Raw genomic sequence first — 13,081 nt, 5'->3', positions numbered from 1 at the left:
CACAGGCTTAATCCTAGCCAAAGCCTGACAAAAAGCCTGGACGTCTGGAACTTCTGCCAGACGCTTGTGCAAAAGAATAGACAGAGCAGAAATCTGTCCCTTTAAAGAACTAGCTGATAAGCCTTTTTCCAAACCCTCTTGGAGAAAAGACAATATCCTTGGAATCCTAACCTTACTCCATGAGTAACTCTTGGATTCGCACCAATACAGGTATTTACGCCATATCTTATGGTAGATTTTTCTGGTAACAGGCTTTCGTGCCTGTATCAAAGTATCAATAACTGACTCGGAGAAGCCGCGCTTTGATAGGATCAAGCGTTCAATCTCCACGCAGTCAGTCTCAGAGAAATTAGACTTGGATGATTGAAAGGACCTTGTATTAGAAGGTCTTTCCTCAAAGGTAGAGTCCATGGAAGACAGGACGACATGACCACTAGGTCTGCATACCAGGTCCTGCGTGGCCACGCAGGCGCTATCAGAATCACCGATGCTCTCTCCTGTTTGATCTTGGCAATCAGTCGAGGGAGCATAGGAAATGGTGGAAACACATAAGCCATGTTGAAAAACCAAGGAGCTGTTAGAGCATCTATCAGCTTCGCTCCCGGGTCCCTGGACCTCGAACCGTAAAGAGGAAGTTCGGCATTCTGGCGAGACGCCATGAGATCCAGATCTGGTTTGCCCCAACGATGGACCAGTTGAGCAAATACCTCCGGATGGAGTTCCCACTCCCCTGGATGAAAAGTCTGACGACTTAGAAAGTCCGCCTCCCAGTTCTCCACTCCTGGGATGTGGATCGCTGACAAGTGGCAAGAATGAGACTCTGCCCAGCGAATTATCTTTGAGACTTCCAGCATCGCTAGGGAGCTCCTGGTTCCCCCTTGATGGTTGATATAAGCCACAGTCGTGATGTTGTCCGACTGAAATCTGATGAACCTCAGTGTTGCTAACTGAGGCCAAGCTAGAAGAGCATTGAATATTGCCCTTAACTCCAGAATATTTATTGGGAGGAGTTTCTCCTCCTGAGTCCACGATCCCTGAGCCTTCAGGGAATTCCAGACTGCGCCCCAGCCTAGAAGGCTGGCATCTGTTGTTACAATCGTCCAATCTGGCCTGCGAAAGGTCATCCCCTTGGACAGATGGACCCGAGATAGCCACCAGAGAAGAGAATCTCTGGTCTCTTAATCCAGATTTAGTAGGGGGGACAAATCTGAGTAATCCCCATTCCACTGACTTAGCATGCACAATTGCAGCGGTCTGAGATGCAGGCGCGCAAATGGCACTATGTCCATTGCCGCTACCATTAAGCCGATTACTTCCATGCATTGAGCCACTGACGGGCGTGGAATGGAATGAAGAACCCGGCAAGCATTTAAGAGTTTTGATAACCTGGCCTCCGTCAGGTAAATTTTCATTTTTACAGAATCTATCAGAGTCCCTAGAAAGGAGACTCTTGTGAGTGGTGATAGAGAACTCTTTTCCACGTTCACCTTCCACCCATGCGATATTAGAAATGCCAGAACTATCTCTGTATGAGACTTGGCAATTTGTAAGCTTGTCGCCTGAATTAGGATGTCGTCTAGATACGGAGTCACCGCTATGCCTCGCGGTCTTAGAACCGCCAGAAGAGAGCCCAGCACCTTTGTAAAGATTCTCGGGGCCGTAGCCAACCCGAAGGGAAGAGCTACAAACTGGTAATGCCTGTCTAGGAAGGCAAATCTTAGGAACCGATGATGATCTTTGTGAATCGGTATGTGAAGGTAGGCATCCTTTAAATCCACCGTGGTCATGTACTGAACCTCTTGGATCATGGGTAGGATAGTCCGAATTTTCCATTTTGAATGATGGAACTCTTAGGAATTTGTTTAAAATCTTTAGGTCCAATATTGGCCTGAAGGTACCCTCTTTCTTGGGAGCCACGAACAGATTTGAATAAAATCCCTGTCCTTGTTCCGTCCGCGGAACTGGGTGGATCACTCCCATTCCTAGGAGGTCTTGTACGCAACATAGGAATGCCTCTTTCTTTATTAGGTTTTCTGATACCCTTGAAAGATGAAATCTCCCTAGAGGAGGAGAAGTCTTGAAGTCCAGAAGATATCCCTGATATATGATCTCCAACGCCCAGGGATCCTGGACATCTCTTGCCCACGCCTGGGCGAAGAGAGAAAGTCAGCCCCCCACTAAATCCGTTTCCGGATAGGGGGCCATCTCTTCATGCTGTCTTAGGGGCAGTAGCAGGTTTTCTGGCCACTGGTTAGTTTTCCATGCCTGTCTGTAACGAGCAACGGTTCCTTCCTGTTTTGGGGCGGAGGAAGTTGACGTTGCTCCAGCCTTGAAGTTCCGAAAGGCACGAAAATTAGACTGTTTGGCCTTTGATTTGGCCTTGTCCTGAGGAAGGGTATGACCCTTACCTCCCGTAATGTCAGCGATAATTTCTTTCAAGCCGGGCCCGAATAAGGTTTGCCCCTTGAAAGGAATATTAAGTAATTTAGATTTAGAAGTCACATCAGCTGACCAGGATTTAAGCCATAACGCTCTGCGCGCTTGAATGGCAAAACCGGAATTCTTAGCCGTTAGTTTAGTTAGATGTACAATGGCATCAGAAACAAATGCATTAGCTAGCTTAAGTGCTTTAAGCTTGTCCATAATTTCATCCAATGGGGCTGAGTGAATGGCCTCTTCTAGAGACTCTAACCAAAATGCTGCAGCAGCAGTGACAGGCGCAATGCATGCAAGGGGCTGTAAGATAAAACCTTGTTGAACAAACATTTTCTTAAGGTAACCCTCCAATTTTTTATCCATTGGATCCGAAAAAGCACAACTATCTTCCACCGGGATAGTGGTACGCTTAGCTAAAGTAGAAACTGCTCCCTCCACCTTAGGGACCGTCTGCCATAAGTCCCGTGTAGTGGCGTCTATTGGAAACATTTTTCTAAATATAGGAGGAGGGGAAAAGGGCACACCAGGCCTATCCCACTCCTTGGTAATAATTTCTGTAAGCCTTTTAGGAATAGGAAAAACGTCAGTACACACGGGTACTGCATAGTATCTATCCAGCCTACATAATTTCTCTGGAATCGCAACTGTGTTACAGTCATTCAGAGCCGCTAAAACCTCCCCTAGCAATACACGGAGGTTCTCAAGCTTAAATTTAAAATTAGAGATCTCTGAATCCGGTTTCCCTGGATCAGATCCGTCACCTACAGACTGAAGCTCTCCGTCCTCATGTTCTGCAAACTGTGACGCAGTATCGGACATGGCTCTCGAAACACCAGCGCGCTCTATTCTTACCCCAGAGCGGTCGCGCTTGCCTCTTAATTCTGGCAATTTAGATAATACTTCTGTCAGGGTATTATTCATAATATTAGCCATGTCTTGTAATGTGATTTGTATGGCCGTCCCTGATGCACTTGGCGCCACAATATCACGCGCCTCCTGAGCGGGAGGCGAAGGTACTGACACGTGAGGAGAGTTAGTCGGCATAACTTCCCCCTCGTTGTCTGGTGATAATTCCTTTATAGATAAAGACTGACCTTTATTATTTAAAGTTAAATCAATACATTTGGTACACAAATTTCTGTGGGGCTCCACAGTGGCCTTTAAACATAGTGAACAAATAGATTCATCTGTGTCAGACATGTTTAAACAGACTAGCAATAAGACTAGCAGACTTGGAAAACACTGTAAATAATTTTACAAGTAATAAAGAAAAACGCTACTGTGCCTTTAAGAAGCACAGAAAAACTGCCACCGTTGAAATAACAATGAACCAAATCAGTTATGGCAATTAAATTTTTACAGTAAATGTATTAAGTTAGCAGAGCATTGCACCCACTTGCAAACGGATGATTAACTCCTTAAAACTCAAACGGTTTTTATAAGCAAAAAACGTTCTTTAATACAGTCAAAAAACCACTGTCACAGATCTGCTGTGACTGATTACCTCCCTCAAAATGACTTTTGAAGTCCCTTAAGCTGTCTGGAGACGATCCGTGTCAAGCAGAATGAAGCAGGAAGACAGAGCCTAAATTTTTACTGCGTCAAAAGAGCGCTAAAATAGGCCCCTCCTACTCAATATTACAATATTGGGAGTTTCAGTTAACAGTTTCTATGCAGAAATATTATCAGCCATGTGGAAAAATTTTATGCCCCAACAAGTTTTATCACCAATGTACCTCACAAAACGATTAAACATGCCAGCAAAATCGTTTTAAACATCCTTTTCTTAAGGAGCATGTATCTCTATAGATAAGCCTGACAGTTATCCTACTGCATTAAAGGCTTATAACATCACTTCAGTATTAATAGCATTTTCTCAGTCAAATTCCATTCCTTAGAAAATTACTTTACTGTATATATTTAAAACAGCCTGCTAACAGTCGCTCTCACTGTATTAAAGGCTCTTACTTACATTACATCGGTATCAGCAGTATTTTCTTAGTCAATTCCATTCCTTAGAAAAATAAGCTACTGCACATACCTTGTTTGCAGGGTTTCCCGCACGCCATTCCCATCTGAAAGTTACCTCACTCCTCAGAATATGCGAGAACAGCCAGTGGATCTTAGTTACTGCCGCTAAGATCATAGAAAACGCAGGCAGATTCTTCATCCAAATACTGCCTGAGAATAAACAACACACTCCGGTGTCATTTTAAAATAAACTTTTGATTGAAGAATAAACTAAGTATAAAAAACACCACAGACCTCTCAACAACTTCCTATCTGTTAAGTTGCAAGAGAATGACTGAATATGACATGTGAGGGGAGGAGCTATGTAGCAGCTCTGCTTGGGTGATCCTCTTGCAATTTCCTGTTAGGGAGAGAATATATTCCATAAGTAAAGGATGATCCGTGGACTGAACACACTTAACAAGAGAAATTAAGATATTAAAAAATTAGTTAACACAGTCTGTTAACTGATTACTTACAAGATATGCCCAAAAAGTAGGCAAGTAGAGTTCCAGCTTTAATGGATGTATTTGGAGAGCAGGCTCCGTAGTAAAGTGCAAATACAAATCCTTTGTGGAGAGGTTTATAAGTTTTAACTGTTGGGATAATTATAATCCTGTGCTGTTTTCAGGACATTCCTCTTTAAGGGCAAAACTTACTATGAGGAAGTTCTCAAATGCCGTCCAGAGGGGCAAGGGCCTAAGGGTATTTTCAGCTGTGAGATTGCACTCACCTATGACGTCCAAGGCTGTAATTTTCAGCAAGTGTTATCGTGTGTGGAATTCCACTTGGGAGGTCCCAAGGAAGCAGAGGTCCCCTCTGATGGTCCGTGGGTGGTCCGGTCAGTTACAACTCCGATGGGAATAGTGATCGTAGTAGTTACCCACTATGTGGGTGTCAGGAGAGTAGCTTAACAGATTGACAGTCAAACCACTGTGTGGGTCTTTGGATATGGATTTTTCTGTCCAATATGAGGGAACAGCCGATAGAGGATCTTCTCAGAAGCGGAAAAGTAGTTTCTTTGGCATGCCCCAACAGAGCAGTGAGTTATGAGAGTCCGTTAGTTCAAAGTATAGCAGCAAGACACCAAACTGGGATGATCAACGCGTTTCAGCCGTTATGGCCTTTATCAAGATACTACCAGTGGGTTGATATTACGTTTACACAACAGTATAGGGAAACTGACACTTTTTTAAGAAAAAAATAAATAAAACAGAATAATGGTATTCAAATTTCTAGTATATCATAGACTTAGTCTACGTTATAATATGATTATTGTGCTATAGTTAGGTAGTAAAGTCCTCTAAAATTATGAGGATTCAATTTTGTTTAATTATTTGTTGAGTTGTGCACAAACATAAATTTCCTGTTTATCAATCACATATACAGAACCTTAGGCAAACCTATACCGACAACCAGACACACAAATACCCACAATCACATTTACAGAACCTGAGGCAAACACATATACCCACAACCAGACACACACACACACATACAAAATCACATATACAGAATGTGAGGTAAACACCACATACACACAACAACACACACACAATCACATATACAGAGCCTGAGGCAAACACCACATAACCACAACCAGACACACATATACAATATACAGAACCTGGCACAAACACACATTCCCACAACCAGGCACACACATACCCACAATCACATTTTCAGAACCTGAGGCAAACACACAAACACACAACCAGGCACACACACACACACACAATCACATATACAGAACCTGAGGCAAGCACCACATACCCACAAACAGACAGACACATAAAAACCATTCAGAAAGTTCTCCCATATGGTCTAGCGATTAGGATAACTGATTTTAATGCAGGTGGCCTGGATTTGACTCCCGGTATGAGAAATCAAGTTTTTGCTAGCTTCTTCTCTTAACAAACTATTAATTAAGGGTCTTAATAGTAAAAAAAAAAAAACTAATCATGATCTCAAGCTGAAGAACACACACACACACATACAATCACATATACAGAACCTGACGCAAAAACACATACCCAGAACCTTAGGCAAACATATACCAACAACCAGACACACATACACAATCACATATACAGAATCTAAGGAAAACACACATAACAACAACCAGACACACATATACAATCACATATACAGAACCTGAGGCAAAAAACAAAATTTATGCTTACCTGATAAATTCATTTCTCCTGTAGTGTGGTCAGTCCACGGGTCATCATTACTTCTGGGATATTATCTCCTCCCCTACAGGAAGTGCAAGAGGATTCACCCAGCAGAGCTGCTATATAGCTCCTCCCCTCTACGTCACCTCCAGTCATTCGACCAAAGGACCAACGAGAAAGGAGAAGCCCAAGGGTGTAGTGGTGACTGGAGTATAATCCAAAATTTTTTTAGCCTGCCATAAAAAACAGGGCGGGCCGTGGACTGACCACACTACAGGAGAAATGAATTTATCAGGTAAGCATAAATTTTGTTTTCTCCTGTTAAGTGTGGTCAGTCCACGGGTCATCATTACTAATAATACCAATACCAAAGCAAAAGTACACGGATGACGGGAGGAACAGGCAGGCTCTTTATACGGAGGGAACCACTGCCTGAAGAACCTTTCTCCCAAAAACAGCCTCCGAAGAAGCAAAAGTGTCAAATTTGTAAAATTTGGAAAAAGTATGAAGAGAAGACCAAGTTGCAGCCTTGCAAATCTGTTCAACAGAAGCCTCATTCTTAAAGGCCCAAGTGGAAGCCACAGCTCTAGTAGAATGAGCTGTAATTCTTTCAGGAGGCTGCTGTCCAGCAGTCTCATAGGCTAATCGTATTATGCTACGAAGCCAAAAAGAGAGAGAGGTAGCCGAAGCTTTTTGACCTCTCCTCTGACCAGAATAAACGACAAACAGGGAAGACGTTTGACGAAAATCCTTAGTTGCCTGTAGATAAAATTTCAGGGCACGGACTACATCTAGATTGTGTAGCAGACGTTCCTTCTTCGAGGAAGGATTAGGACATAAAGATGGAACAACAATCTCTTGATTGATATTCCTGTTAGTGACCACCTTAGGTAGGAACCCAGGTTTAGTACGCAGAACTACCTTGTCTGAATGAAAAATCAGATAAGGAGAATCACAATGTAAGGCAGATAACTCAGAAACTCTTCGAGCCGAGGAACTAGCCATTAAAAACAGAACTTTCCAAGATAACAACTTGATATCAATGGAATGAAGGGGTTCAAACGGAACACCCTGTAAAACATTAAGAACTAAGTTCAAACTCCATGGCGGAGCAACAGTTTTAAACACAGGCTTGATCCTAGCTAAAGCCTGACAAAAAGCTTGAACGTCCGGAACTTCTGACAGACGTTTGTGTAAAAGAATGGACAGAGCTGAAATCTGTCCCTTTAAAGAACTAGCGGATAACCCCTTTTCTAAACCTTCTTGTAGAAAAGACAATATCCTTGGAATCCTAACCTTACTCCATGAGTAACTCTTGGATTCGCACCAATATAAGTATTTACGCCATATTTTATGGTAAATCCTTCTGGTAACAGGCTTCCTAGCCTGTATTAAGGTATCAATAACTGGCTCAGAAAAACCACGTTTTGATAAAATCAAGCGTTCAATTTCCAAGCAGTCAGCTTCAGAGAAGTTAGATTTTGATGTTTGAATGGACCCTGGATCAGAAGGTCCTGTTTCAGAGGTAGAGACCAAGGCGGACAGGATGACATGTCCACTAGATCTGCATACCAAGTCCTGCGTGGCCATGCAGGTGCTATTAGAATCACTGATGCTCTCTCCTGTTTGATTCTGGCAATCAATCGAGGAAGCATCGGGAAGGGTGGAAACACATAAGCCATCCCGAAGGTCCAAGGTGCTGTCAAAGCATCTATCAGAACCGCTCCCGGATCCCTGGATCTGGACCCGTAGCGAGGAAGCTTGGCGTTCTGACGAGACGCCATGAGATCTATCTCTGGTTTGCCCCAACGTCGAAGTATCTGGGCAAAGACCTCCGGATGAAGTTCCCACTCCCCCGGATGAAAAGTCTGACGACTTAAGAAATCCGCCTCCCAGTTCTCCACTCCCGGGATGTGGATTGCAGACAGGTGGCAAGAGTGAGACTCTGCCCAGCGAATTATCTTTGATACTTCCATCATTGCTAGGGAGCTTCTTGTCCCTCCCTGATGGTTGATGTAAGCTACAGTCGTGATGTTGTCCGACTGAAACCTGATGAACCCCCGAGTTGTTAACTGGGGCCAAGCCAGAAGGGCATTGAGAACTGCTCTCAATTCCAGAATGTTTATTGGAAGGAGACTCTCCTCCTGATTCCATAGTCCCTGAGCCTTCAGAGAATTCCAGACAGCGCCCCAACCTAGTAGGCTGGCGTCTGTTGTTACAATTGTCCAGTCTGGCCTGCTGAATGGCATCCCCCTGGACAGGTGTGGCCGATAAAGCCACCATAGAAGAGAATTTCTGGTCTCTTGATTCAGATTCAGAGTGGGGGACAAATCTGAGTAATCCCCATTCCACTGACTTAGCATGCACAATTGCAGCGGTCTGAGATGTAGGCGTGCAAAAGGTACTATGTCCATTGCCGCTACCATTAAGCCGATCACCTCCATGCATTGAGATACTGACGGGTGTTGAATGGAATGAAGGACACGGCATGCATTTTGAAGCTTTGTTAACCTGTCTTCTGTCAGGTAAATCTTCATTTCTACAGAATCTATCAGAGTCCCTAAGAAGGGAACTCTTGTGAGTGGAAAGAGAGAACTCTTCTTTTCGTTCACCTTCCATCCATGCGACCTTAGAAATGCCAGTACTAACTCTGTATGAGACTTGGCAGTTTGAAAGCTTGAAGCTTGTATCAGAATGTCGTCTAGGTACGGAGCTACCGAAATTCCTCGCGGTCTTAGTACCGCCAGAAGAGTACCCAGAACCTTTGTGAAGATTCTTGGAGCCGTAGCCAATCCGAATGGAAGAGCTACAAACTGGTAATGCCTGTCTAGAAAGGCAAACCTTAGATACCGGTAATGACTTCTGTGAATCGGTATGTGAAGGTAAGCATCCTTTAAATCCACTGTGGTCATGTACTGACCCTCTTGGATCATGGGCAAAATTGTTCGAATAGTTTCCATCTTGAACGATGGAACTCTTAGGAATTTGTTTAGGATCTTTAAATCCAAGAATGGCCTGAAAGTTCCCTCTTTTTTGGGAACTACAAATTTGAGTAAAACCCTTGTCCTTGTTCCGACCGCGGAACTGGATGGATCACTCCCATTAATAAAAGATCTTGTACGCAGCGTAGGAACGCTTCTTTCTTTATTTGGTTTGTTGACAACCTTGACAGATGAAATCTCCCTCTTGGGGGAGAGGATTTGAAGTCTAGAAGGTATCCCTGAGATATGATCTCTAACGCCCAGGGATCCTGAACATCTCTTGCCCAAGCCTGGGCGAAGAGAGAAAGTCTGCCCCCTACTAGATCCGGTCCCGGATCGGGGGCCCTCGATTCATGCTGTCTTAGGGGCAGCAGCAGGTTTCCTGGCCTGCTTGCCCTTGTTCCAGGACTGGTTAGGTTTCCAGCCTTGTCTGTAGCGAGCAACAGCTCCTTCCTGTTTTGGTGCAGAGGAAGTTGATGCTGTTCCTGCTTTGAAATTACGAAAGGAACGAAAATTAGATTGTCTAGCCCTAGGTTTGGCTTTGTCCTGAGGCAGGGCATGGCCTTTACCTCCTGTAATGTCAGCGATAATCTCTTTCAACCCGGGCCCGAATAAGGTCTGCCCTTTGAAAGGTATATTAAGCAATTTAGATTTAGAAGTAACATCAGCTGACCAGGATTTTAGCCACAGTGCTCTGCGTGCCTGAATGGCAAATCCGGAATTCTTGGCCGTAAGTTTAGTTAAATGTACTACGGCATCTGAAATAAATGAGTTAGCTAACTTAAGGGCTTTAAGTTTGTGTGTAATCTCATCTAGTGTAGATGATTGAAGTGTCTCTTCCAGAGACTCAAACCAAAATGCTGCTGCAGCCGTGACAGGCGCAATACATGCAAGAGGTTGCAATATAAAACCTTGTTGAACAAACATTTTCTTAAGGTAACCCTCTAATTTCTTATCCATTGGATCTGAAAAAGCACAGCTATCCTCCACCGGGATAGTGGTACGCTTAGCTAAAGTAGAAACTGCTCCCTCCACCTTAGGGACCGTCTGCCATAAGTCCCGTGTGGTGGCGTCTATTGGAAACATTTTTCTAAATATCGGAGGAGGTGAGAACGGCACACCGGGCCTATCCCACTCCTTAGTAACAATTTCAGTAAGTCTCTTAGGTATAGGAAAAACATCAGTACTCGCCGGTACCGCAAAATATTTATCCAACCTACACATTTTCTCTGGTATTGCAACTGTGTTACAATCATTCAGAGCCGCTAACACCTCCCCTAGTAATACACGGAGGTTTTCCAGCTTAAATTTAAAATTTGAAATATCTGAATCCAGTCTGTTTGGATCAGAACCGTCACCCACAGAATGAAGTTCTCCGTCCTCATGTTCTGCCACCTGTGACGCAGTGTCTGACATGGCCCTAATATTATCAGCGCACTCTGTTCTCACCCCAGAGTGATCACGCTTGCCTCTAAGTTCTGGTAATTTAGCCAAAACTTCAGTCATAACAGTAGCCATATCCTGTAATGTGATTTGAAATGGCCGCCCAGATGTACTCGGCGCTACAATATCACGCACCTCCCGAGCGGGAGATGCAGGTACTGACACGTGAGGCGAGTTAGTCGGCATAACTCTCCCCTCGTTGTTAGGTGAAATATGTTCAGTTTGTACAGATTGACTTTTATTTAAAGTAACATCAATACAATTAGTACATAAATTTCTATTGGGCTCCACTTTGGCATTAGCACATATAGCACATGTATCTTCCTCTGAATCAGACATGTTAAACACACTAGCAATAAACAAGCAACTTGGAAATGCTTTTCAAGTAATTTACAATAATATGAAAACGAACTGTGCCTATAAGAAGCACAGAAAAAATTATGACAGTTGAAAATAAATAAGTTATAGCATCAAATCTTTGTAAGAAATATACAATTTTAGCAAAGGATTGTTCCCATTAGCAAAGGATAACTAACCCTGACAGCAGAAAAAAATACACAAATAAACGTTTTTTATCACAGTCAACTACAATCTTCACAGCTCTGCTGTGAATGATTACCTCCCTCAAAACAAGCTTTGGAGATCCCTGAGTTCTGTAGAGATGAACCGGATCATGCAGGAAGAAAATGAACTTCTGACTGAGTTTTTTGATGCGTAGTAAAAGCGCCAAAAATGGCCCCTCCCCCTCACACATAACAGTGAGAGAGATCAGTAAACTGCTTTAATTTAAACAAAACTATTGCCAAGTGGAAAAAATAGTGCCCAAAACATTTTTTCACCCAGTACCTCAGAGAAATAAACGATTTTACATGCCAGCAAAAAAACGTTTAACCTCAATAAATTAATTGTTATTTAAAACCTATTGCAAGTCCCTGCAAAATAGGTTAAGTCTATGCATACAGTATAAATCCAGTGAAGTACCATTCCCCAGAATACTGAAGTGTAAAATATACATACATGACAGCCTGATACCAGCTACCTCTACTGCATTTAAGGCTGAGTTTACATTATAACGGTATGGCAGGATTTTCTCATCAATGTCAGAAAATAATAAACTGCTACATACCTCTTTGCAGATTAATCTGCCCGCTGTCCCCTGATCTGAAGTTTACCTCTCCTCAGATGGCCGAGAAACAGCAATATGATCTTAACTACTCCGGCTAAAATCATAGAAAAAACTCAGGTAGATTCTTCTTCAAATTCTACCAGAGAAGGAATAACACACTCCGGTGCTATTATAAAATAACAAACTTTTGATTGAAGGTAATAAACTAATTAAAATCACCACAGTCCTCTCACACATCCTATCTATTCGTTGGGTGCAAGAGAATGACTGGGGGTGACGTAGAGGGGAGGAGCTATATAGCAGCTCTGCTGGGTGAATCCTCTTGCACTTCCTGTAGGGGAGGAGATAATATCCCAGAAGTAATGATGACCCGTGGACTGACCACACTTAACAGGAGAAACACATATACCCACAACCAGAAAATCGCATAAACAGAACCTGATGCAAACACGCATACCCAGAACCAGACACATGCATACAATCACATATACAGCATCTAAGGCAAACACACATAACCACAACCAGACACACATATACAATCACATATACAGAACCTGTCAGGGTTTTTTCCCTGTTTTGTTTGCCATGTGCTGCTGGCAGCCATTTTACTCACCTCTCTTGCTGACTATGGTGCATTGTGGGGGATGCTGCTCATTTCCTGCACTTCCTTTTATGGCCAGACTGGTGTGCATCATCTGTGTGAGACAGGATGCAGTCTCAGAATTGTGATGTCATCACTTATTATTTAAAGGACCTCTGTTCAGTATGCTTTGCCTTTGCGTTGTCTCAGACCTGTTTGTGAGAGTTCCTGTGTATTACCTGGCTGTCTAACATCCTTCCTGGTTCCTGATCCCTGGCTTGTTCCTGACTCTGCTGTTTTCCTTGTTCCCGATTCCGGCTCATCTGACTAT

The sequence above is a fragment of the Bombina bombina genome, chromosome 12, assembly GCF_027579735.1.
Source record: "Bombina bombina isolate aBomBom1 chromosome 12, aBomBom1.pri, whole genome shotgun sequence".
NCBI lineage: Eukaryota > Metazoa > Chordata > Amphibia > Anura > Bombinatoridae > Bombina > Bombina bombina.
This window is presented reverse-complemented; position numbering follows the sequence as displayed.